General features: G+C 47.3%; 1 protein-coding gene across 2 annotated transcripts in view; it reads left to right on the top strand.

Moving 5' to 3' along the window:
• The window catches only part of ACYP2 (acylphosphatase 2), a 342,542-nt gene that overhangs the window by 724 nt on the left and 316,627 nt on the right, over nucleotides 1–25,191 (top strand). The window contains exon 1 of one of the 2 annotated variants that reach the window (XM_063918649.1): nucleotides 14,865–14,886. The exons of the other annotated variant lie outside the window; for it this stretch is intronic. The gene's annotated coding sequence lies outside the window, so the exon portion shown is untranslated. Of the gene's footprint in view, nucleotides 1–14,864; nucleotides 14,887–25,191 lie in introns of those variants that run through there. 2 annotated transcript variants of the gene reach the window in all.

Raw genomic sequence — 25,191 nt, 5'->3', positions numbered from 1 at the left:
GATGTTGTTTGGTGAAGTCACACACAGCTTGTGTGCTGCCCCACAATTTTAGCTGCAGGTTTTTGACCCTTATGCTTTTTGAATTTCAGGTTTATTCCTTTGTGTGTAGCTTATGTTGGTGAGTGCATCATTCACAATGTTCATGCTTTACAATTCAGGACATTAGTAACATATGCACATTACCCTGTGTTTGTAGTTTAATTTACTAGAAACACTAAGGGAGAGGTTCTTAGTGTAAATGAACGCTAATCTGCAAAGAAACTGCAGTATAATTGCTTCTAACGCTAGTTTGCATTAGCTTTCAGGGTGACTCCTATTTTGTGTATTTGGATTTTTTTTTGTTAGTTTACACTCTGAGCATGTTGGTTTTTTTTTGGGGTGGGGCAGATTTGCCTTCACTTTGCAAATGTTTGCAAATTTGCTTTTGCGAATACATTTGCGTTCAGCCTCGAATTAGGCCCTGAGTACAGAAAGGCATGGCATCATTTCTGCTTTTGCATTGTCCATCTTTACTGAGTTCTGCATTTAAAGATCCGGACATCAGGCCTTGTGTGCACTAATGCAGAGTCATGCTTTTACTGGTGGTTTCACAATACATCTTGCATGGTCAGGGGTGGATCCAGGAAAAAATTACTGGGGGGGCACCTTGTGCATGCCGAAGGCGTGCGGTCCCATGAAGGTGTGCGTAACCTCACAACAAGAGCATGACCTAGCAACAAGGGTCATGGCCTCAAAGCATACTTGCCTACCTGACCCTCTCCATGAGGGAGAAAATGCTCTGTTCCTGGACTTTCCTGATAATGTATGATTGCCATCACCTGTGGTGAGCTAGTTAATTGATAAGAAACGTGTCTCACCACAGGTGATGGCAATCATACATTACCAGGGAAGTCCAGGAACAGAGCATTTTCTCCCTCATGGAGAGGGTCAGGTAGGCAAGTATGCCTCAAAGGGAACGTCGTATTCATAAGATGGGAAGAGGGTGACACTTTGGAGAGGCAGCAAGTGACAGGAGAGAGAAGGTGATGGGTTTATAGTGACGCAGGGGAGAGGCAGTGGATGAAGGAGACATAGTGGGAGACGGAGAGGCAGTGGGTGACAGAGAGAGGGTGACAGTGAGAGGCAGAGTGGGTAACACCATACCTCCCAACATGACCCTCTCCAGGAGGGACACAATGCTCTGCTTCTGGGCTTTTCTCTTAATTTATGATTGCCGGCCCCTGTTTTGAACAGGTTAATGAATAAGAAAGGTATTTCAGCACAGGTGATGGCAATCATAAATTAAGAGGGAAGTCCAGGAGCAGAGCATTCTGTCCCTCCTGGAGAGGGTCATGTTGGGAGGTATGGGTAACACCGGGGAAAGGGTGATGAGGAAAAAGTGGGTGATGCCAGGGGGAGGTGGCAGTGGGTAACAAGGAGAGGGGGACAGGGAGAGGTAGTGGGTACCTAAGGTCTCTGTAGGAGGGAGTAGTGAGACATTTATAGTGAAACATTTATACAGAGGCATGAAGGGAAAAATTCACTGGGAAAACAGACATTATACACACGGTATGAGCCGAAATTCACATTATAGCACATAGTATGAGCCGAAATTCACATTATAGCACACGGTATGAGCCAAAATTCACATGCCACAAGGTATGCATACACATATACTGTTTTTCCTTGGTACAAACAGTATATGTTTCCAAGCAACATATACTGTTTATACCTAAAGATGAACTGACCTCCTCTGGGAGCTTCAGATGGCAGCAATGGGGAGGCAGGGAGCAGGCCACCCACTCAGACGGGTCTCCTCTGCTCCATGCTCCACGCGGTAGTGGCGACTGGCGAGCGTCCTGCCCCAGCAGGGACGGATTAAGGTTGAGGGGGCCCTTGGACAACAAACTATTAACATAATTGTGTTACAAAAAAAGTGTGTGTGTGTATATATATATATATATATATATATATATATATATATATATATATATATATATATACACACTGCTCAAAAAAATAAAGGGAACACTTAAACAACACAATGTAGCTCCAAGTCAATCACACTTCTGTGAAATCGAACTGTCCACTTAGGAAGCAACACTGATTGACAATCAATTTCACATGCTGTTGTGCAAATGGAATAGACAACAGGTGGGAATTATAGGCAATTAGCAAGACACCCCCAATAAAGGAGTTGTTCTGCAGGTGGTGACCACAGACCATTTCTCAGCTCCTATGCTTTCTGGCTGATGTTTTGGTCACTTTTGAAAGCTGGTGGTGCTTTCACTCTAGTGGTAGCATGAGATGGAGTCTACAACCCACACAAGTGGCTCAGGTAGTGCAGCTCATCCATGATGTCACATCAATGCGAGCTGTGGCAAGAAGGTTTGCTGTGTCTGTCAGCGTAGTGTCCAGAGCATGGAGGCGCTACCAGGAGACAGGCCAGTACATCAGGAGACGTGGAGGAGGCCGAAAGAGGGCAACAACCCAGCAGCAGGACCGCTACCTCCGCCTTTGTGCAAGGAGGAACAGGAGGAGCACTGCCAGAGCCCTGCAAAATTACCTTCAGCAAGCCACAAATGTGCATGTGTCTACTCAAACGATCAGAAACAGACTCCATGAGGGTGGTATGAGGGCCCGACGTCCACAGGTGGGGGTTGTGCTTACAGCCCAACACCGTGCAGGACGTTTGGCATTTGCCAGAGAACACCAAGATTGGCAAATTCGCCACTGGCGCCCTGTGCTCTTCACAGATGAAAGCAGGTTCTCACTGAGCACATGTGACAGAGTCTGGAGACGCCAAGAAGAACGTTCTGCTGCCTGCAACATCCTCCAGCATGACCGGTTTGGCAGTGGGTCAGTAATGGTGTGGGGTGGCATTTCTTTGGGAGGCCGCACAGCCCTCCATGTGCTCGCCAAAGGTAGCCTGACTGCCATTAGGTACCGAGATGAGATCCTCAGACCCCTTGTGAGACCATATGCTGGTGCCCTGGGTTGCTCCTAATGCAAGACACTGCTAGACCTCATGTGGCTGGAGTGTGTCAGCAGTTCCTGTAAGACGAAGGCATTGATGCTATGGACTGGCCCGCCCGTTCCCCAGACCTGAATCCAATTGAGCACATCTGGGACATCATGTCTCGCTCCATCCACCAATGCCACGTTGCACCACAAATTGTCCAGGAGTTGGCGGATGCTTTAGTCCAGGTCTGGGAGGAGATCTCTCAGGAGACCATCCGCCACCTCATCAGGAGCATGCCCAGGCGTTGTAAGGAGGTCATACAGGCACGTGGAGGCCACACACACTACTGAGCCTCATTTTGACTTGTTTTAAGGACATTACATCAAAGTTGGATCAGCCTGTAGTGTGTTTTTCCACTTTAATTTTGAGTGTGACTCCAAATCCAGACCTCCATGGGTTAATAAATTTGATTTCCATTGATAATTTTTGTGAGATTTTGTTGTCAGCACATTCAACTATGTAAAGAACAAAGTATTTAATAAGAATATTTCATTCATTCAGATCTAGGATGTGTTATTTTAGTGTTCCCTTTATTTTTCTGAGCAGTGTATATATATATATATATATATATATATATATATATATATATATACATATACACAAACACACACACTGTGGAATCTACTGTACGTATACATTTATTTACTTTCATAGAGAGAAGGGAGTAGGGGACAAGGATCAGAGAGAAGAGGGTTTGGGGTAGGGATCACAGTAAAGGAGGTTTGGGACAGCAGAGAAGGGCGTTTGGGACAGCACAGAGAAGAGGATTTAGGGTAGGGATCACAGAGAAGGGCGTCTGCGCCGCCGCTTCTTTTTTAAAGGGACTGCTGTGTTTTTTGTTTTTTTAAGTGCTAGACATGACAGGGGGGGCACGAGCCCGCATGCCCCCCCCCCCCCCCCCTGGATCCGCCACTGTGCATGGTGCACAGCAAGAAGGGGTGTACGTGCCTCTTGGGGAATAAGGGATTCCCCTTAGACACTTCTATTGAAGCTTACCTGTGGAAGTAAGGGGCGCAGAGAGGGGAGGGAGGGGTACTAATTACCTGGGCTTTGGCCTCTTGGAGGAACCTGGGCCAGCTGGCGAGGGGGACACATGCCGACATTGAAATTGTAGCCTAAAACTAATCCTAACTGTAATTGCAGCCTAATTAACCCTAATGTTATGTGTGGACATTGTGACTTTTGATATTCACAATGTCAACATTTTGAACACGTCAACATACCTCCCAACATGACCCACTCCAGGAGGGACACAATACTCTGCTTCTGGACTTTTCTCTTAATATATGATGGCCAGCACCTGTGTTGAACAGGTTAATGCTTAAGAAAGGTGTTTCAGCACAGATGATGGCAATCATAAATTAAGTGGGAAGTCCAGAAACAGAGCATTCTGTCCCTCCTGGAGATGGTCATGTTGGGAGGTATGCGTCAACATTATTTCGTTGTGGATATATTGTCTGTTGACACGCAAAGAATTCCTCCCAACCAGAGGCGGAACTACCGCCAGTGAAACCAGTGCGTTGCACTGGGGCCCGCCTCTGTCCAGGGGCCCAAAACATGTAATGAGTCAAACTGACTCATTACATGCCGCTGTGTGCTGCAGGCAACTGCTGCCCGCAGCACACAGCCGCCCGGAGAGGAGCAGAGAGAAGCGGTACGGGGGAGAAGGAGGAGGAGGAGGGAGCCGGAGGAGGGAGCCGCAGCAGCGCTTTACTACTGGTTGAGGCGCTGCTGCTGCTGGCCCTCTGCTTCACTATAGGCTGTCTTCCTGGAACAGCCTATAGTGAAGCAGAGGGGCAGCAGCAGCAGCGCCTCCACCAATAACACAGCGCTGCTGCGGCTCCCTCCTCCACCCCCCCTCCTCCTCATTCTCTCCTGCCCGGGAATCGTGAGTGACCAGAAGCTGCACCGAGGAGCCTGAGCCAGCGGAGAGGGTAAGTATAATTCATTCATTCTTTCTTTCTTTCTTTCTTTCTTTCTTTCTTTCTTTCTTTCTTTCTTTCTTTCTTTCTTCAAAAAGACTGTCTGCCACAATGTGTAAAAAGGGGGAATCTGCCTGCCGCAATGTGTTAAAAAAGGGGGAATCTGCCTGCCGCAATGTGTTAAAAAAAGGGAGAATCTGCCTGCCGCAATGTGTTAAAAAAAAGGGTCAATCTTCCTGCTGCAATGTGTAAAAAGGGGGAATCTGCCTGCCGCAATGTGTAACAAGGGGACGCTGTCTGCCGTTATGTGTAAAAAGGGCACGCTGTCTGCCGTTATGTGTAAAAAGTGTACGCTGTCTGCCGCTATGTGTAACAAGGGCACGCTGTCTGCCGTTATGTGAAAAAAGGGCACGCTGTATGCCGTTATGTGTAAAAAGTGCACGCTGTCTGCCGCTCTGTTTAAAAAGGGCACGCTGTCTGCCGTTATGTGTAAAAAGGGGGACGCTGTCTGCCGTAATGTGTAAAAAGGGGACGCTGTCTGCCGTAATGTGTAAAAAGGGGACGCTGTCTGCCGTAATGTGTAAAAAGGGGACGCTGTCTGCTGTAATGTGTAAAAAGAGGAATCTGTCTGCCGTAAGGTGAAAAAGAGTCTCTACCTGGTGTAGTGGTGCTACTGTGCGGCGTAATTTGAATAATGGAGACTACTGTGCACCGTTTTATGAATTGGTATTATTTTGTGGCCACACCCCTTCCCCACGAAGCCACGCCACTATGTATTTTTGCGCGCGCCTACGGCGCGCACTGCCCCTGTTTTGCATGCAGAGGTGGGGCTCCGATGCCGTTTCTTGCACACAGTGCTAAAATGTCTAGTTACGGCACTGTTGCTAGGTATCCATTTCTCTGGCCCTGAGCAGGTCCCCCTCACCAGATCCTCTCTAGGGGTGAGGGGGTGGACTTGGATGGGATGGTGGGCCCAAAGCATTTTGTCGCACCTGGGCCCACCGCTCGCTAGTTCCACCACTGCTCCCAACATGACCTGGGCAACATTCTCTGTTCCTGCACTTCCCTCTTAATCTATGATTGCCATCACCTGTAGTGAAACACCTTTCTTATCCATTGACTAGTTCAACACAGGTGACAGCAATCATAAATTTAAAGGGAAGTTCAGGAACAGGGTATTTTGTCCCTCCTGGAAAGGGTCTTGTTGGGAGGTATGCGCAAAACATGTCGACATCCTGTATGGTGACATTCCTGACTCCAACACCTGCTACAGTACCCTGGAACAGGAGTAACATCACAAATGGGTCTGTGTCATTGGAAACAATATTATCCTATTCAGAACCAGTTTCGTGCATTGAGCCTTATTCAGGGTTGTTAACAAACCAAAAAAGCACACTAATGGGCAAAATCAGCTGCAGGTGGGGAAGATGTAACGTGCAGAGAGATTTAGATGTGGGACCGTATATAATACCACCCAAGTTCGGCAGCCGTGCAGGATGCCGATGTTTATTTAAAGGGGCAATCACTTACAAAGCATGGTTTTGCCTTCTAACTAAGTGATTTCCACTTTACAAAAATGTCTGAGTTCGGCCGGCATCCCACAACTCTCGCGAACTCGGGCATCATTACATCCGGCCCTTGGGTGGGGTCTGTTCAAACTAAAATCTAAATTGCAGTGTAAAAATACAGCAGCCAGTATTCACCCTGCACAGAAACAATATAACCTACCCAAATATAAATTTCTCTGCACATGTTACATCTGCCCCACCTGCAGTGCACCATGGTTTTGCCCGGGATCCGGTCTGAAGATCGACAGTGTCTAGGTCGACAATGTTTAGGTCGACCACTATAGGTCGACAGTCACTAGGTCGACATGGATGGAAGGTCGACAGGGTTTCTAGGTCGACATGTGCTAGGTCGACAGGTCTAAAGGTCGATATGAGTTTTTCACATTTTTTTTCTTTTTTTGAATTTTTTCAAAACTTAACGATCCACGTGGACTACGATTGGAACGGTAAAGTGTGCCGAGCTAAGCGGTAGCGGAGCGCAGGCACCATGCCCGAAGCATGGCGAGCGAAGCGAGGGGACGCGGTGCACTAATTTGGGATCCCGGTCACTCTACGAAGAAAATAACACCAAAAAAAAAAAAATCCTCATGTCGACCTTTAGACCTGTTGACCTAGCACATGTCGACCTAGAAACCCTGTCGACCTTCCATCCATGTCGACCTAGTGACTGTCGACCTATAGTGGTCGACCTAAACATTGTCGACCTAGACACTGTCGATTTGATGACCCACACCCGTTTTGCCCAGTAGTGTGCTTTTTTTGGTTTGCTAACAAACCCGAATAACCCTCACTCTACGAGTGTTAAAAATTGTAGTGCAATATACAGTATGGACATGCACTAGTAAGTATCAGGACTTGGACTTAAAATAATAAATACCTACTCTCCAGGAGTGTCTGTGAGATTTCTATATTAGAGGAAGACTCCTATAGTAGAGGAACGCTCTACTTTTTATAGAGAGCAGGCCATTGTCTCACCAGGGCGCTTGCCTGCCAGCACAGTGGCAGAGGACATAGGGGGTAAGTCAGACTGGATTGCTGCAGCGGCAGGCAGAGGTGGTCGCAGGGAGGGAGGGGGGCATGCCAATGGCATTAGATTGCCGTTGGCTGGGCGCGTTCCGTACAATGCAGGCATATCCAGACCGTTGCGGGGGTGGTCCACAGTGGCTTTGTGGCGTCACACACAGCCGCTGCGACCCGGAACGCGGCGGGTAGCCTTCCGTCAGTGCGCAGGAGCTGCGCAGGCAGGAAGCTACTCGCCGGGTGCGAAAGCATCACCGCCGTGCATTAGCACGGAGAAGGCATAAGGAAGTGATAAACCAGTGATAAAACAGTGTTAAGTGCAAGGTGATAATGCACCAGCCAATCAGCTCCTAATTTTTAATTTACATATGGGAGCTGATTGGCTGGCGTGTTTATCACCTTGCATTTATCACTGTTTTTTCTCTAACGTCCCAAGTGGATGCTGAGGACTCCGTAAGGACCATGGGGAATAGCGGCTCCGCAGGAGACTGGGCACATCTAAAGAAAGCTTTAGGACTAACTGGTGTGCACTGGCTCCTCCCCCTATGACCCTCCTCCAAGCCTCAGTTAGATTTCTGTGCCCGACGAGAAGGGTGCACACTAGGGGCTCTCCTGAGCTTCTTAGTGAAAGTTTTAGTTTAGGTTTGTTATTTTCAGTGAGACCTGCTGGCAACAGGCTCACTGCATCGAGGGACTAAGGGGAGAAGAAGCGAACTCACCTGCGTGCAGAGTGGATTGGGCTTCTTGGCTACTGGACATTAGCTCCAGAGGGACGATCACAGGTTCAGCCTGGATGGGTCCCGGAGCCGCGCCGCCGGCCCCCTTACAGAGCCAGAAGAGCGAAGAGGTCCGGAAAAATCGGCGGCAGAAGACGTTCCTGTCTTCAATAAGGTAGCGCACAGCACTGCAGCTGTGCGCCATTGCTCTCAGCACACTTCATACTCCGGTCACTGAGGGTGCAGGGCGCAGGGGGGGGCGCCCTGAGACGCAATAAAACACGATAAAAATACCTTACATGGCAAAAAAATGCATCACATATAGCTCCTGGGCTATATGGATGCATTTAACCCCTGCCAGAATATACAGAAAAACGGGTGATAAGGCCGCAGAAAAGGGGGCGGAGCCTATCTCCTCAGCACACTGGCGCCATTTTCCCTCACAGCTCAGTTGGAGGGAAGCTCCCTGGCTCTTCCCTGCACTACAGAAAGGGTTAAAAAAAGAGAGGGGGGCACTAATTAGGCGCAGTATTAAAACATACAGCAGCTATAAGGGGAAAAACACTTATATAAGGTTATTCCTGTATATATATATAGCGCTCTGGTGTGTGCTGGCATACTCTCCCTCTGTCTCCCCAAAGGGCTAGTGGGGTCCTGTCCTCTATCAGAGCATTCCCTGTGTGTGTGCTGTGTGTCGGTACGTTTGTGTCGACATGTATGAGGAGAAAAATGATGTGGAGACGGAGCAGAGTGTCTGTAACAGTGATGTCACCACCTAGGGGGTCGACACCTGAGTGGATGTACTGTTGAAAATTACGTGACAGTGTCAGCTCTGTATAAAAAAACAGTGGTTGACATGAGACAGCCGGCTACTCAGCTTGTGCCTGTCCAGACGTCTCATAGGCCGTCAGGGGCTCTAAAGCGCCCGTTACCTCAGATGGCAGATACAGACGCCGACACGGATACTGACTCCTGTGTCGACGGTGAAGAGACAACCGTGATTTCCAGTAGGGCCACACGTTACATGATTGAGACAATGGAAAATGTTTTATACATTTCTGATAATACGAGTACCACCAAAAAGGGGTATTATGTTCGGTGAGGGAAAAACTACCTGTAGTTTTCCTGAATCTGAAAAATAAAATGAGGTGTGTGATGATACGTGGGTTTCCCCCCGATAACAATTGATAATTTCTTAAAAAGTATTGGCTGTATACCCTTTCCCGCCAAAGGTTAGGGTGCGTTGGGAAACACCCCCTAGGGGGGATAAGGCGCTCACACGCTTGTAAGAACAAGGGCTCTACCCTCTCATGAGATGGCCGCCCTTAAGGATCCTGCTGATAGAAAGCAGGAGGGTATCCAAAAATGTATTCACACACATACTGGTGTTATACTGCGACCAGCAATCGCCTCAGCCTGGAGGTGCAGTGCTGGGTTGGCATGGTCGGATTCCCTGACTGGAAATATTGATATCCTAGATAAGGATAGTATATTATTGCCTATAGAGCATTTAAAAGATGCATTTCTATATATGCATGATGCACAGCGGAATATTTGCCGACTGGCATCAAGTATAAGTGCGTTGTCCAATTCTACCAGTAAAATGGTCAGGTGATGCGGATTTCAAACGGCATTTGGAAGTATTGCCTTTAAAAGGGGACATTTGGGGTCGGTCTTTTAGACCTGGTGGCCACGGCAACAACTGGGAAATCCACGTTTGTACCCCAGGTCGCCTCTCAAAATAAGACGCCGTATTATCAGGCGCAGTCCTTTGTTGGCAAGCGGACAAAAGGTTCCTCTTTTCTGCTCGTGACAGAGGGAGAGGAAAAAGGCTGAAGAGATTACCCTGTTCCCAGGAACAGAAATCCTTTCCCGCCTCTGCAAAAGCCCTCAGTATGACGCTAGGGCCTTACAAACTCAGGCACGGTGGGGGCCCGTTCTCAATGAATTTCAGTGCGCAGTGGGCTCACTCGCAAGTAGACCCCTGGATCCTTCAGGTAATATCTCAAGGGTACATATTGAAATTCGAGACGTCTCCCCCTCGCCGTTTCCAAAAGTCGGCTTTACCGACGTCTCCCTCTGACAGGGAATTAGTTTTGGAAGCCATTCACCCAGCAGGTGATAATCAAGGTACCCCTCCTGCAACAGGGAACGGGGTATTATTCCACACTATTGTGGTACCGAAGCCAGACGGCCCGGTGAAACCGATTCTAAATCTAAAATCTTTGAACACTTACATACAGAGGTTCAAATTCAAGATTGAGTCACTCAGAGCAGTGATTGCGAACCTGGAAGAAGGGGACTACATGATGTCTTGGGACATCAAGGATGCTTACCTTCATGTCAAAGTTTACCCTTCTCACCAAGGGTACCTCAGGTTATGGTACAGAACTGTCACTATCAGTTCAGACGCTGCCGTAGGGATGGTCCACGGCACCCCGGGTCTTTACCAAGGTAATGGCCGAAATGATATCCCTTCGAAGGAAGGGAATTTTAGTTATCCCTTACTTGGACGATTCCCTGATAAGGGTAAGATCCAGGGAACAGTTGGAAGTCGGTGTAGCACTATCTCAGGTAGTGTTGCGGCAGCACGATTGGATTCTCAATATTCCAAAATCGCAGCTGGTTCCGACGACTTGTCTTCTGTTTCCTAGGGATGTTCCTGGACACAGTCCAGAAAAAAGGTGTTTCTCCCGGAAGAGAAAACCAGGGAGTTATCCGAGCTAGTCAGGAACCTCCTAAAACCGAACCAAGTCTCAGTGCATCAATGCACAAGGGTTCTGGGTAAAAGTGGTGGCTTCCTACGAAGCAATCCCATTCGTTAGATTCCACGCAAGAACTTTCCAGTGGAACCTACTGGACAAATGGTGCGGGTCGCATTTTCAGATGCATCAGCGGATAACCCTGTCACCAAGGACAAGGGTATCCATCATGTGGTGGTTGCAGAGTGCTCATCTTCTAGAGGGCCGCAGATTCGGCATTCAGGACTGGGTCCTGGTGACCACGGATGCCAGCCTGCGAGGCTGGGGAGCAGTCACACAGGGAAGGAATATCCAGGGCTTAGGGTCAAGCCTGGATACATCACTTCACATAAATATCCTGAAGCTAAGGGCCATTTACAATGCTCTAAGCTTAGCAAGACCTCTGCTTCAAGGTCAGCCGGTGTTGATCCAGTCGGACAACATCATGGCAGTCACCCACGTAAACAGACAGGGTGGCACAAGAAGCAGGAGGGCAATGGCAGAAGCTGCAGGGATTCTTCGCTGGGCGGAAAATCATGTGATAGCACTGTCAACAGTATTCATTCCGGAGTGGACAACTGGGAAGCAGACTTCCTCAGCACGACCTCCACCCGGGAGAGTGGGGACTTCACCCAGAAGTCGTCCACATGATTAAAAAACTCGACAGGTATTGCGCCAGGTCAAGAGACCCTCAGGCAATAGTTGTAGACGCTCTGGTAACACCGTGGGTGTACCAGTCAGTGTATGTGTTCCCTCCTCTGCCTCTCATACCCAAGGTACTGAGATTGATAAGATGGAGAGGAGAAAGCACTATATTCGTGGCTCCGGATTGGCCAAGAAGGACTTGGTAACCGGAACTTCAAGAGATGCTCACGGAGGATCCGTGGCCTCTACCTCTAAGAAGGGACCTGCTCCAGCAAGGACCCTGTCTGTTCCAAGACTTACCGCGGCTGCGTTTGACGGCATGGCGGTTGAACGCCGGATCCTGAAGGAAAAAAGGCTTTCCGGATGAAGTCATCCCTATCCTGATCAAAGCCAGGAAGGATGTAACCGCAAAAACCTTATTACCGCAATTGGCGAAAATATGTTGCGTGGTGCGAGGCCAGTAAGGCCCGACGGAGGAAATTCAACTGGGTCGATTCCTACATTTCCTGCAAACAGGAGTGTCTATGGGCCTGAAATTGGGGTCCATTAAGGTTCAAATTTGCGGCACTGTCAATTTTCTTCCAAAAAGAACTAGCTTCAGTCCCTGAAGTTCAGACGTTTGTAAAAGGGGTACTGCATATACAGCCCCCTTTTGTGCCTCCAGTGGCACTTTGGGATCTCAATGTAGTTTTGGGTTCCAAAAGTCACATTGGTTTGAACCACTTAAATCTGTGGAGTTAAAATATCTCACATGAAAAGTGGTCATGCTGTTGGCCCTGGCCTGGGCCAGGCGCGTGTCAGAATTGGCGGCTTTATCCTGAAAAAGCCCTTATCTGATTTTCCATTCGGACAGGGCGGAATTGAGGACTCGTCCTCAGTTTCTCCCCAAGGTGGTTTCAGCGTCTCACCTGAACCAACCTATTGGTGGTGCCTGCGGCTACTAGGGACTTGGAGGCCTCCAAGTTGCTAGACGTTGTCAGTGCCCTGAAAATATATGTTTCCAGGACGGCTGGAGTCAGGAAATCTGACTCGCTGTTTATCCTGTGTGCACCCAACAAGCTGGGTGCTCCTGCTTCTAAGCAGACTATTGCTCGTTGGATTTGTAGTACAATTCAGCTTGCACATTCTGTGGCAGGCCTGCCACAACCAAAAATCTGTAAATGCCCACTCCACAAGGAAGGTGGGCTCATCTTGGGCGGCTGCCCGAGGGGTCTCGGCTTTACAACTTTGCCGAGCAGCTACTTGGTCAGGAGCAAATACGTTTGTAAAATTCTACAAAATTAATATCCTGGCTGAGGAGGACCTGGAGTTCTCTCATTTGGTGCTGCAGAGTCATCCGCACTCTCCCGCCCGTTTGGGAGCTTTGGTATAATCCCCATGGTCCTTACGGAGTCCCCAGCATCCACTTAGGACGTTAGAGAAAATAAGAATTTACTTACCGATAATTCTATTTCTCATAGTCCGTAGTGGATGCTGGGCGCCCATCCCAAGTGCGGATTGTCTGCAATACTTGTACATAGTTATTGTTACAAAAATCGGGTTATTATTGTTGTGAGCCATCTTTCAGAGGCTCCTCTGTTATCATACTGTTAACTGGGTTCAGATCACAGGTTATACGGTGTGATTGGTGTGGCTGGTATGAGTCTTACCCGGGATTCAAAATCCTTCCTTATTGTGTACGCTCGTCCAGGCACAGTATCCTAACTGAGGCTTGGAGGAGGGTCATAGGGGGAGGAGCCAGTGCACACCAGTTAGTCCTAAAGCTTTCTTTAGATGTGCCCAGTCTCCTGCGGAGCCGCTATTCCCCATGGTCCTTACGGAGTCCCCAGCATCCACTACTGACTATGAGAAATAGATTTATCGGTAAGTAAATTCTTATTATCACTTCCATATGCCTTCTCTAGGTTAATACATCGGCCCCTATGTACCTGAATTTAAATTCTTCCAGAGGGCAGATAACAGATGTAGGCAATAAATAAATAAATAGTAGTAAGTGTTGGCAGAGCATTGCGGTATTGGATAGGGATGTTAGTCCACACAACGACACTTAACCAGGATGATTGGTTTATTTAGATAACAGAGATAACAGCTTCAAACCTCCCAACATGACCCTCTCCAGGAGGGACACAATGCTCTGCTTCTGTACTTTTCTCCTAATGTATGATTGCCGGCACCTGTTTTGAACAGGTTACTGGATAAGAAAGGTGTTTCACCACAGGTGCCGGCAATCATACATTAAGTGGGAAGTCCAAGAGCAGAGCATTCTGTCCCTCCTGGAGGGGGTCATGTTGGGAGGTATGCAGCTTGTAGTATAGAAGATGTTCTGCAGGAACTCACAGTATACATGTGAAGCAGTACAGCAGTAACACAGCGTCTTAGTACACACAAGATGCAACTGCATATACACAGGGTGCGGCTGCAGGGTAGACAAGGTCACAGACTGAGGAGAGCAGAAGCTGTACATCAGTGCAGTTGTCTCTCCCAGGAAGAACTCTCTCAGATTGTGCACTAAGCACCTGCTCCTGCACTGAGCTGACACTAGGAGAGAAAACACTAGAGCAGGGAAGCTGCCTCTAGTGCTGGGAACGGAGACAGACCACAGAGTGATCCACTGTCTAACAGTAAGAAAGTAAATATACATTTATAATAATAATAATAATAATAATCACCACACAACCTGTATTGCCATACGTCCCAACGTCTTTCATAGTAAAAAAGGGACACTACAATGCACCAAAATGTAACCTCATGACAGGGGGCATTAATTTACAGAAAATGGCACAACCCTGAGACATGCCCTCCTCCCCCCACCCCCCATTTTTCTCACTATAGAGGCATGCTCAGCGCTCATAGAGCTGCTGGACATGCCCCTATTCCCGCTCTCTATGGAATAATGAGTGAAAGGAGGCCTCCAAACTACCCCCAGCCCCTTCACCCTGCATGGGACGGCAGAACAGCACCTGGCAAACGAGACTGTCCCGCCAAAATCAGGACAGTTGGGAGGTATGTTTATTGCACAGGAGGGTATGGTTTCACAAAAGCAGCTGAGCTTTGAAATAGTTCAGAGGTTCCCAAACTCGGCCCACAAGGCACCCTTACGGTCCAGGTTTTCAGTATAACTATGTTTGGCCACAGGTGATATGTAATTAGTACCTCAGTCAATTTGATTTCACCGTCTGTGCTGAGCCATGGATATCTTTAGTACCTGAACTGCTAGGGTGCCGTGAAGAACGTGTTTGGGAACCTCTGCAATAGTTGGATTCCAAGCATCAGGCAGGAAACCTATTGAATGTACTTTTTCCTATGTTATAATTTGTATGCAACACAGGAAGGGATTTTGAGTACAAACCATAAATCTGTGCAGTCAGCACCTTTGTGTAACAGAAAAATGCTGCCTGACCCTTATGTATCCTAGTTGTTAGCACCTAGATAAGAACAGTTGTTCTGGGAGACGGGTTCCCAGAATATTTTATAGGATTGGTTAGAGAAATACAATATGTTAATATATTTCATAAACAGGAACCTAGCATTGCATTTATGTAATATATAAGTGTGTACAGGTCATTTTCAGTACCCGTAAGAAACAAGATGCGTTTAATTTACCAACTGTCGAGATCCCGGCAGTCAGGATACAGACGCCAGAATCCCAACAGCCGACAATGTCGACAACCTGAATCCAGACGCAACAGGACTATTCGTGGGAATGGATCCTGTGGTGAGCGAAGCGTGGCAAACACAGTGAGCCCGCAAGGGCACTCTTTGCGCTCGCCCCTCTGTCGGCATTCTGTTGGTTGGGATATTGACAACCAGCATCCTGTCATACTGAATCCGTAAGAAACAAATTCTTTTGCACCATAAAATTTCTCTTTGCCTCGTAGTTAAACAAAGCATGTTTTCTAAATTCTAATATATTTACCTACGCTCCAGGAACCTGCCGGGGATGATTTCTCATGTAGCCCCCCAGGATCCCGTCAGAGTAGGTGGATATCTTCCTAGTGAACTAGGCAGGATGGGGAGAATATTACCTGTGGAATCGCGGTCCATGAGAAGGGGGAGGGACCTAGTGATGCGAATCTATGATAATTATGTAATTTTGGCCTTGGCCCCTCAATATGTGCCTAACAGTACAAATAGTCCTACCCTACCCCCACCACCAGTCACCGGCATCACCGGCCATCTGCATGTCCTCTTAAGGCTTTTATTGAAGAGGAGATAAGTCACTAAGGGGTACATTTACTAAGCAGTTATAAGAGTGGAGAAGTGAGCCAGTGGAGAAGTGCCCATGGCAACCAATCAGCACTGAAGTAACATCTATAATTTGCATACTATAAAATGATACAGAGCTGCTGATTGGTTGATGGGGGAAATATCTCCACTGGCTCACTTCTCCACTCTTATCACTGCTTAGTAAATGTACCCCTTATAGTGTAAGATATTCAAGTGTAGCAAAGGGGGGATAAGACCAACATTAGAATGCCTAAATATCCAAAATAATCTTTTGATCACAGATACTGCCTTCTTACTTGCCTACTCTGCCGGATGTTGTGGGAGGATCCCGATTTTTCGGGTAGCGTCACGCACCCACGGAAGAGCAGACAGATCTCCCTCATCCTGCCCACACCCTAGTAAAGCGGGAAGGATGGAGAGATAATCACGGCATTCACGTATGCATGGGCAGGGGTTAAAATCGCGTCATTTTAGCCCTTCCCGCAAACACAGCGTTTTCCCAAAGTGGGGACGGGGCTTTATGATGTCAGTGCCCGGCCCCGCCCTCCGGAGTTCCCAGTAGCATCTCCTCCCTGGACTTCTCCCTGAGAGGAGAAAAGAAATGACGGTAAGTATGGCTGGGATGCAGACGGAAGAGGTCGGCATGTAGCCAGTTTTCAAGCTTAATAAATCCCGCCCTTTGACTGCTTGCCCATATGATGTGTACAGGATCACTGAGACCTATTGTGCCTTCCCCTGCAACTAACCACTGCCTGCTGCTGTGACTGACCCTGCCCTTTACTCCGTACTTGTCACTCCTTGTCTATGGTTTTATCGCAATACATGAATTTATGCTTTGTACTGTTCACTTCACTGTCCTGCATTGTATTAATACTCTGTACTGTACATTATTGGTATTTAGCTACCTCACGTATGGTGCTGAGCACACCTTGGGCACCATAAAAATAAAATAATAATGATTATAAATAATGCATAGATCGCCATCATAAAACACAGACTATTTAAGACAATGCTAATAAACGGAAGGTTTCTGTAGTGTTATGTAGCCTGAATTATATTTGTTTTAGTGACTCGGACGTACCACTAGAATGTGCTATTTTGCTTCATTTGTGAAAATCATCAAGAAGTTCTGAAGTAAAAATGTGCAACTTCCATGTCACTGCAATCAGGGCCAGAGTAAGGTTTGTGGTAGACCCATGGCAAGTCATTTGTGGGGGCCCCTGCCAATGAAATTGTCAGTGATATACTGGTGTTGTTACAAAGTATAATGTGAAATACTCCCAGCACCACAAATGTGTTGAAAACACTGTAAATCATACTTACCTACATTGTAAGTCTCCTCTCCGGGAGAAGCCCGGAGAGGAGACGCTGCAGGTGTCTTCGGGGGGCGTGGCCGGACTGTGACCTCACTAAGCCCCGCCCCCGCATCGGGAAATGCCGCGATTCGCGGGTCCGCTATTTGCGTAATTTTAACCCCTTCTCCACCCGACGGACCCGCAAATGCGGGAGGTTATCTCTCCATCCTGCTCGCATCACTAGGGTGCGAGCAGGATGCGGGAGACCTGCCCACTCTTCCGGGGGTGCGGGGGGCTACCCCAAAAAGCCTCCCACAGCTTCCGGGAGAGTAGGTAAGTATGCTGTAAATCCCTAGTTCAGATTATGCCACATAGAAATTCCTATTAACATTATGCCACAGTACCCTCTACACTGGCTGGTGGGATGTAGCTATGTGTGGGGGTCCCCTTATCAACCACCCCAGCTGCGGTATACGGTTGATAGATAGACAGTGTCTAGTTAGACAGTCAATAGATAGACACCATATGTTAGACAGACATTAGGTCGACAGGGTCAAAAGGTTGACATGAAAAAGGTAGACAGTACAAAAGTTCGACAGGGTCAAAAGGTCGACAGGGTCAAAAGGTCGACATGAAAATGGTCGACATAAAAAAGATAGACAATTTTTTTTTAAATTAACATGTTTGTGGACTATTGCATACCTTCTCTATCCATGTCGGCATAGAGTTGGTTATAAACCTTGTGGCGAGCGCAGCGAGGGGATGCCTTTCTACAATTGAGGGTCCCAGATGACAAAAATATCCACACAAACCACAAAAATGCAAAAAACATGGGGGGTCATTCCGAGTTGTTTGCTCGTTGCCGATTTTCGCAACGGAGCGATTAAGGCAAAAATGCGCATGCGCATGGTACACAGTGCGCATGCGGTAAGTATTTTAACACAAAACTTAGTAGATTTACTCACGCCCGAACAAGATTTTTCATCTTTGAAGTGATCGTAGTGTGATTGACAGGAAGTGGGTGTTTCTGGGCGGAAACTGGCCGTTTTCTGGGAGTGTGCGGAAAAACGCAGGCGTGTCAGTGAAAAACGCGGGAGTGTCTGGAGAAACGGGGGAGTGTCTGGCCGAACGCTGGGTGTGTGTGTGACGTCAAACCAGGAACGAAACTGACTGAACTGATCGCTATTTGTGAGTAAGTCTGGAGCTACTCAGAAACTGCTAAGAAATTTCTATTCGCAGTTCTGCTAATCTTTCGTTCGCAATTCTGGTAAGCTAAGATACACTCCCAGAGGGCGGCGGCTTAGCGTGTGCAATGCTGCTAAAAGCAGCTAGCGAGCGAACAACTCGGAATCACCCCCATAGTGTCTACCTTTTTGCTTCTGATACAGGGGTCTTATAGGAACGGACTGCTCCTACCCAAACTTTCTCCTGTTCCAGATGCTTATGAAGGGTAACTTCATCTTGATTCAGTGTATGAATTCATACCTTTTAACCTATATGTGACATGTATGTTTTTAGATCATTTTTAATCATTTTCCTAATTGCTTAAATAGAGAAATCTGATTGCTCTATGACACATCTCATTTCATCATTGTTCTACAGCGCAGCCTCCTTCTGTTGTTGTTTTTAATGTCTATTATGGGAGTCACTTCCCTTACCTTTTCAGGCAGCTGCTGAGTAAGGCTTCTCATGCCCTGACCACCCACTATACCTTGGTATAATTTTTTTAGGCAGCCGGCTGGAGCCTGAATGTGGGCTGTCAGAGTAGGGAGCTTGCTCTCAGGCCTGCTTCCTTTACACCTCTCATCCAGAGCAATAAAAGGAGTGAGACATGTCTGATGGAGCTTCCCTATGAGGAGAACATCTGTGGGTACGGCTTGAGAACTCCTCATAGGGGTAAATGATCCATTTTTCAGGCCTGCCGCAAATGGACTCTGATCTATTTAGTGCTATTTCAGTTGAATACATATTAGGGGGAGATTTATCATACCTTGTAAAGAAGACAGGTGGAGGTGTTACCTATAGCACCCAATCAGATTATATAGCTATCATTTATCTAGTTGCTATGGGCAACCTGTCCTGTTTAGAAGGTTTTATAGATCTCCCCCTTATATAGATAATCAACTCAGTATAAGTGACAATGGGGGCCATTCCGACCCGTTCGCACGCAGCGGTTTGTCACTGCGGTGCGAACGGTTCCGGAATGTGCATGCGCTGTGGCCGCACAGGGGTCGCCGGGTTATGGCGCGGAGAACGAAGAAAGCGGTCGCAGAGACAACCGCAAGAAGATTGACAGAAAGAATGCGTACCTGGGCTTCACAGGACCATTGGCAGCCGTTTTCGAGGAGTGGTGAGGAAAACGCAGGCGTGTCCAGGAGAGGGCGGATGTCTGACATCAAAGCCGGCCCCAGCATCGCTGAGATCGTCGCACAGGGTAAGTATGTCCAGGGCTAGTCATGTTCTGCTTGAAATTTTTTTAGCTTAGCAGGGATGCACAAGCGACCGCAGCCCTGCTAAGCTAAAATACACTCCCCCATAGGCGTGGAGTAGTTGATCGCAGCAGCAGCAGCAAAAAGTTGCTGGCTGCGATCAACTCGGAATGACCACCAGTGTGCATGATCACTAAAATACTAGCACTGTCCATTTATGAAAGATAAAGGAGTACCTCTATTATCTCAGCGTATCCCATACCACGGGTCTATTGAAGATGTGCGGTACAGAATTGTTACTTATCACTATAGGTCGCATCAGTTCGATGCAAACTATAGCTTAGGTAAGTAGCAATTCATATACCCTCACCTGTTATGCCAAATGATGTGGTACAACCAGGTCTGGCGGTCCCATCTTCTCACTTTTTTCACTGACTATTCTGTGTTTTTTCCCCATTTGTGGTCTGCGCATGCACCGTTTTGATTAACAGCAGAGACAATGGAAAGCAGGTGGCGGGAGTCGGCAGCGGGCAATCAGCAGAGAGGTGATGCAGAGCGAGGGTGGGGGCAGAGTGAGCAGGCCATTGATAGGAAGTTAAAGGTATTCAGAATTCTGAAGTGTCCCAGCATATTCTGGCTGGGTCACTTCTATATAGACTCAGGGAACCTAAATCAGTGCTACAGTCCCATGGGGAGTAAGGGGCGGGACAGGCAGAACTTTTTCTCTGCCTCCTTCTCCCTGTGCATTTCTGATTGGACAAAGTCAGAGATGGGGGCGGAGAGAGCAGGAACAGTAGTCTCTGCTGCTTTTCTCCTGTCAGGAACCCCCTTACTCCATCCAGAGATGGCAAAGTTTGTTTGCGAACCGAAACGGAAAGCAGAGCATTCCGTTCTTTCATGAATAGCACTAGTATGGTGAAGCGATTCAGGCACGGAGCAGGGGGTGCCACTGGAGAAGTCAATAACTCTTCCACGGTAACTCGCTTCATGAATTGCCCAAAGCAGAGAAAATCCCTGTTAGGCGCCCATATCTCCCAATATTTTTCCTCGCAGGAGTAGCACAGCACCCCACAGGGTCTCAGGGACTCTTTTTAGAGCCCTGGTACTAAGGGGGACATTTATTAAGCAGTGATAAGAGCGGAGAAGTGAGCCAGTGGAGAAGTACCCATGGCAACCAATCAGCACTGAAGTAACATCTATAATTTGCATACTATAAAATGATACAGAGCTGCTGATTGGTTGATGGGGAAATTTCTCCACTGGCTCACTTCTCCACTCTTATCACTGCTTAGTAAATGTTCCCCTAAGGGAGAAGCATGGACAAGCAGCTACATTATGCCCACTATAAATGTTACTTCGCATCCTGGTGCTACTGCAGTCTGCAGTGGGAGTGTCGCGGGGGTAGTTGGGGGCTGGGCATATCTGGCACTATGAGGGCATATCTGGCACTGTGGGGGCATATCTGGCACTATGAGGGCATATCTGGCACTGTGGGGGAATATCTGGCACTATGAGGGCATATCTGGCACTGTGGGGGCATATCTGGTACTATGAGGGCATATCTGGCACTGTGGGGGCATATGTAGCACTGTGGGGGCATATCTGGCACTGTGGGGGCATATGTAGCACTGTGGGGGCATATCTGGCACTATGAGGGCATATCTGGATATGAGGGCATATCTGGCACTGTGGGAGCATATCTGGCACCGTGGGGGAATATGTGTATCTGGCAATGTAGGGGCATATCTGGCACTATGAGGGCAAATATCTGGCACCATGGGGGCATAACTAGCATTGTGGGGGCATATCTGGCACTGGGGGGCATATCTGGCAGTATGAGGGCTGTGTACGGCTAGAGCTGCATTTCCCACCCTAGGCTTATACTCGAGTCAATAAGTTTTCCCAGTTTTTTTGGGAAAAATTAGGTGCCTCGGCTTATATTCGGGTCGACTTATACTCAAGTATATATGATATTTAAAATATGCACCGCACACCCGTATTGATACGCCACTGCTGTAAAACCACAGCGGCAATTCATAAATGAGGTTCGTAGTAGCCAGAGCTCGCACAGCCACTCCCTTCCCCAGATTAATAATATGCTAAAAAGTTCAAAACAATATTTTCTTATTTGCAAGGTGCTTGCCAGTAAATGACTTTATTCAACCTCTTTAAAACCTGCCCAAGCTAGACACCCCATTAATATACTGGGTGGGTAGAAAACATTTTCTGTGAATAATACTATTAAACACACGCAGTGAGAAGAGGAAATCGATGCAGGAAATGAAACCATAACAAAGTTCTGCAATCATTTAGAACAATTGTAACTGTGGACTCTGGATGTTATTAAACACTAGTTTCTGGGTGGGTAAAGCATCATTTGTGTAATATTGATGGGCTGTATCCTTGTGTTTACATTGCAGCGTTGCGCAGCTGTTCGTGAAGTACACGTCGTACAATATTTGAAAAGCCACACAAGTGAATGAGGGCTGGATAATGAGTAATGAGAATGGTGAGACAGGACAGGCTATACAATACAATGACACACAGTGCAGAAGATTATAATGCAGCTCATCTTGTAGCCCTATTTGCCTGATCACGCTGCTAAATGTCGGGGAGCGCTCCTGTTCTAAAAATATCAGCAACTATGGTCTCAAACCTGTGGCAAACGCAGGATTCTAGAGGGGGGTTTCCAAAAGCAATCCACAATCTCCCACTCTGCAAAACATTGGAGCAAGCGTGGGAGTCTGGGGAAGTTGTAGAAGAACCTAGTAACGGCCGTGGACATATATCTACACATTAGTCTTTTTATACACTGGATAGTGTAAAGAATACAGTATTAATAATTAGCACTATAATATAGATGATCTATAGTATAGGTTATTAATATTAATTAATATAAATAACATAATTGGTCAGGTAAAGGTTAAACATCACATAATAAATAAATAAATACACTAACATAATACAACCAGTAAGAGACAGAAATGCACTTTCCAAGCACACATTCTCCCACCTCATTGTAAGTCACCTGTCTCTTCACCCTGGCAGAGCAGTGATTGAGGACCACACCCACAACAAACTTGGTAGAAGAAGCTGTTCCCATGGACTTGTGCAGCAGCTCTGCTCGTCCATTATAATGCATGTTGTGGCGAAAGTTCTAGTAATCGTACTATGGCCCTCATTCCGAGTTGTTCGCTCGCTAGCTGCTTTTAGCAGCCGTGCAAACGCTAGGCCGCCGCCCTCTGGGAGTGTATCTTAGCTTAGCAGAAGTGCAAACGAAAGGATCGCACAGTGGCTACAAAATAATTGTGTGCAGCTTCAGAGTAGCTCCAGACCTACTCCTAGCTTGCGATCACTGCAGACTATTTAGTTCCTGTATTGACGTGACGAACACGCCCTGCGTTTGCCCAGCCACGCCTACGTTTCCCCAGCCACTCCTGCGTTTTTTATCTGTCACGCCTGCGTTTTTACACACACTCCCCGAAAACGACCCTTTACCTCCCAGAAACACCCACTTTCTGTCAATCACTCTGCGGCCAGCAGTGCGATTGAAAAGCGTAGCTAGACCTTGTGTGAAACTGCAACGGTCGTTGTGAAAGTACGTCGCGCGTGCGCATTGCGCCGCATATGCATACCCAGAAGTGCCGTTTTTTTTGCCTGATCGCTGCGCCGCGACCGAAAACAGCTAGCAAACAACTCGGAATGACCACCTATATAATTTTGCTATTTTGCTCCTAATTTGAGCTGCTGGCCAAGAGGAGGCGGGTTTCTGGAGAAACCACCCCCAAACCCTTCATTTGCCTATGCAAACACTAAAGAAGCTGCCAAAATGGCTCAGGCAAAATATTGGACCTTATTCGGCTTGGAGCGCTATTGAGATAGAAGTGAAGTAGCAATTTTCTCAATCCTGCTTCTGCTAAATTTGCATGCCCAGAAAGGGAGAAGACGGACACCACTGCAATTGCAAAACTGCATATGCAGCCACAGAAACTACGATGCATATGCAGAAATCGAGTACAATTGTCAGTTGCGGTTGACCGTGGGCTGCTCAGAATAATGAGAATGCAGCCGCACCGGGTTCCATGTTTTCATTCGCAGGAATCACGCCTGATGTCCAATGCACGCCCCAAAAATGCCACGCCATGACACACCTGTTTCCCCACAAACGCCATCTGTATGCCCATGAATGCCCGCCGCCTGTCGGTCAGGCTGAGATTGCGTCCCAGCAAGATGCGATCGCAGAAGAATCGTAAAACCCAGGTCGCGCATGTGCAATGCGTTCGCAGCACATGCGCAGTCATGCAATATTTGGCAGTTTGCGATGTAGTAATTTTGTGACTGAAGCTGAATAAAGCCCATTGCCCCAACATTCTAGGAAATAACTGGCACTCCCCTTCAGTCACATGAGAATATCTGCGCAGACCATGTCCCAAAATCTGTACTGTTTGCTATGGTGTCACATATCTCAGGATAAATATATTTTTATCTCTTTGGTGGGCTAATAGTTAAGTATTCGACTCACAGCGGGGGCTGATACTCAAGTATACACAGCGAGATGTAGCAGTGGATACTAAAGCAGTGTGGTATAACTGTGGCGAAGTCATCAGGTTTGACATGAGAATGTTGACATACAGCATGTCGTTAGTTATCATGCTTTGCATCCCGTCCACTTCCCTAATTAAATGAGTGGGAGTTGCAGCTGCCACTTTGGGGGCCAGGGTCTGAAGCCATTAGGCCCCACCATCATGGCGGCAAAATGTATCAAATCATGAGTCTGTTGACAAGGGACTGGGCTAAAATGATGCAATTCATGTAATTTAGCTCCGCCCAATCCACAAGCTTTGGCGGGATTGTCGCAGGCCACCGGGTGGTGAAGTGGCGGTGTTTCGTACCTTAATTTCCCCTGATGATGTCGGTCCCAGTCTTCTTGGACTTTGCTTTCTTGTCACCTCTGGATACCCAGCAGAAGGATGAGGGCCCCAAACAGACCCCAGACAAACAAGTCACCACACTTTTGGACAGTGACTGGTATTTTATTATCACCAATAAGGTGTCACTGCTATTGTGTTAAACAGTTTAGTAGGGTAGATTTGAAATTAAGCAATGTCACTATATATAGGAACAGATCAATATGCAGATCAGCAGTTCGAGATCATATGGTATCACAGGTAATATAGTCAAGCATTAAACATTTTAGTTACATATAACAAATTCACGGCTTTTAGGAGAACTCACAATTGCAAGTATTTCTTCAATATACTCGTAAATGAACTTCTCACAAATGATTTATCGTATACTATTACGTCACTATTAACCATAACCTTAAATGTCTACCAATTGACTGGCAGCAAGTAACCAGGAACGGTGTCCAAATTAGTGTTCCAAGTGTCCACACGGTGGCTGTAGAATTACTATTAACCGTAGTGTTCCTTACAGTATCTCAAGTGTCCACTAGAGGGTGTAGGAGTACAATCCGGCAGTGACTAGTAACTGAGTTTTGTATATTATCTCAGATATCTTATAGGAAGGCTTTCAGTATAAATCCTGAGGTAAATACGGACTAAAATAACTGGATGCAATTCTGTCAGATAGCCACTCACTATCTAGGGTAAGGGGGGGATCAATAC

The sequence above is a fragment of the Pseudophryne corroboree genome, chromosome 4, assembly GCF_028390025.1.
Source record: "Pseudophryne corroboree isolate aPseCor3 chromosome 4, aPseCor3.hap2, whole genome shotgun sequence".
In the NCBI taxonomy this organism is placed as follows: Eukaryota; Metazoa; Chordata; class Amphibia; order Anura; family Myobatrachidae; genus Pseudophryne; species Pseudophryne corroboree.
This window is presented reverse-complemented; position numbering and strand designations above follow the sequence as displayed.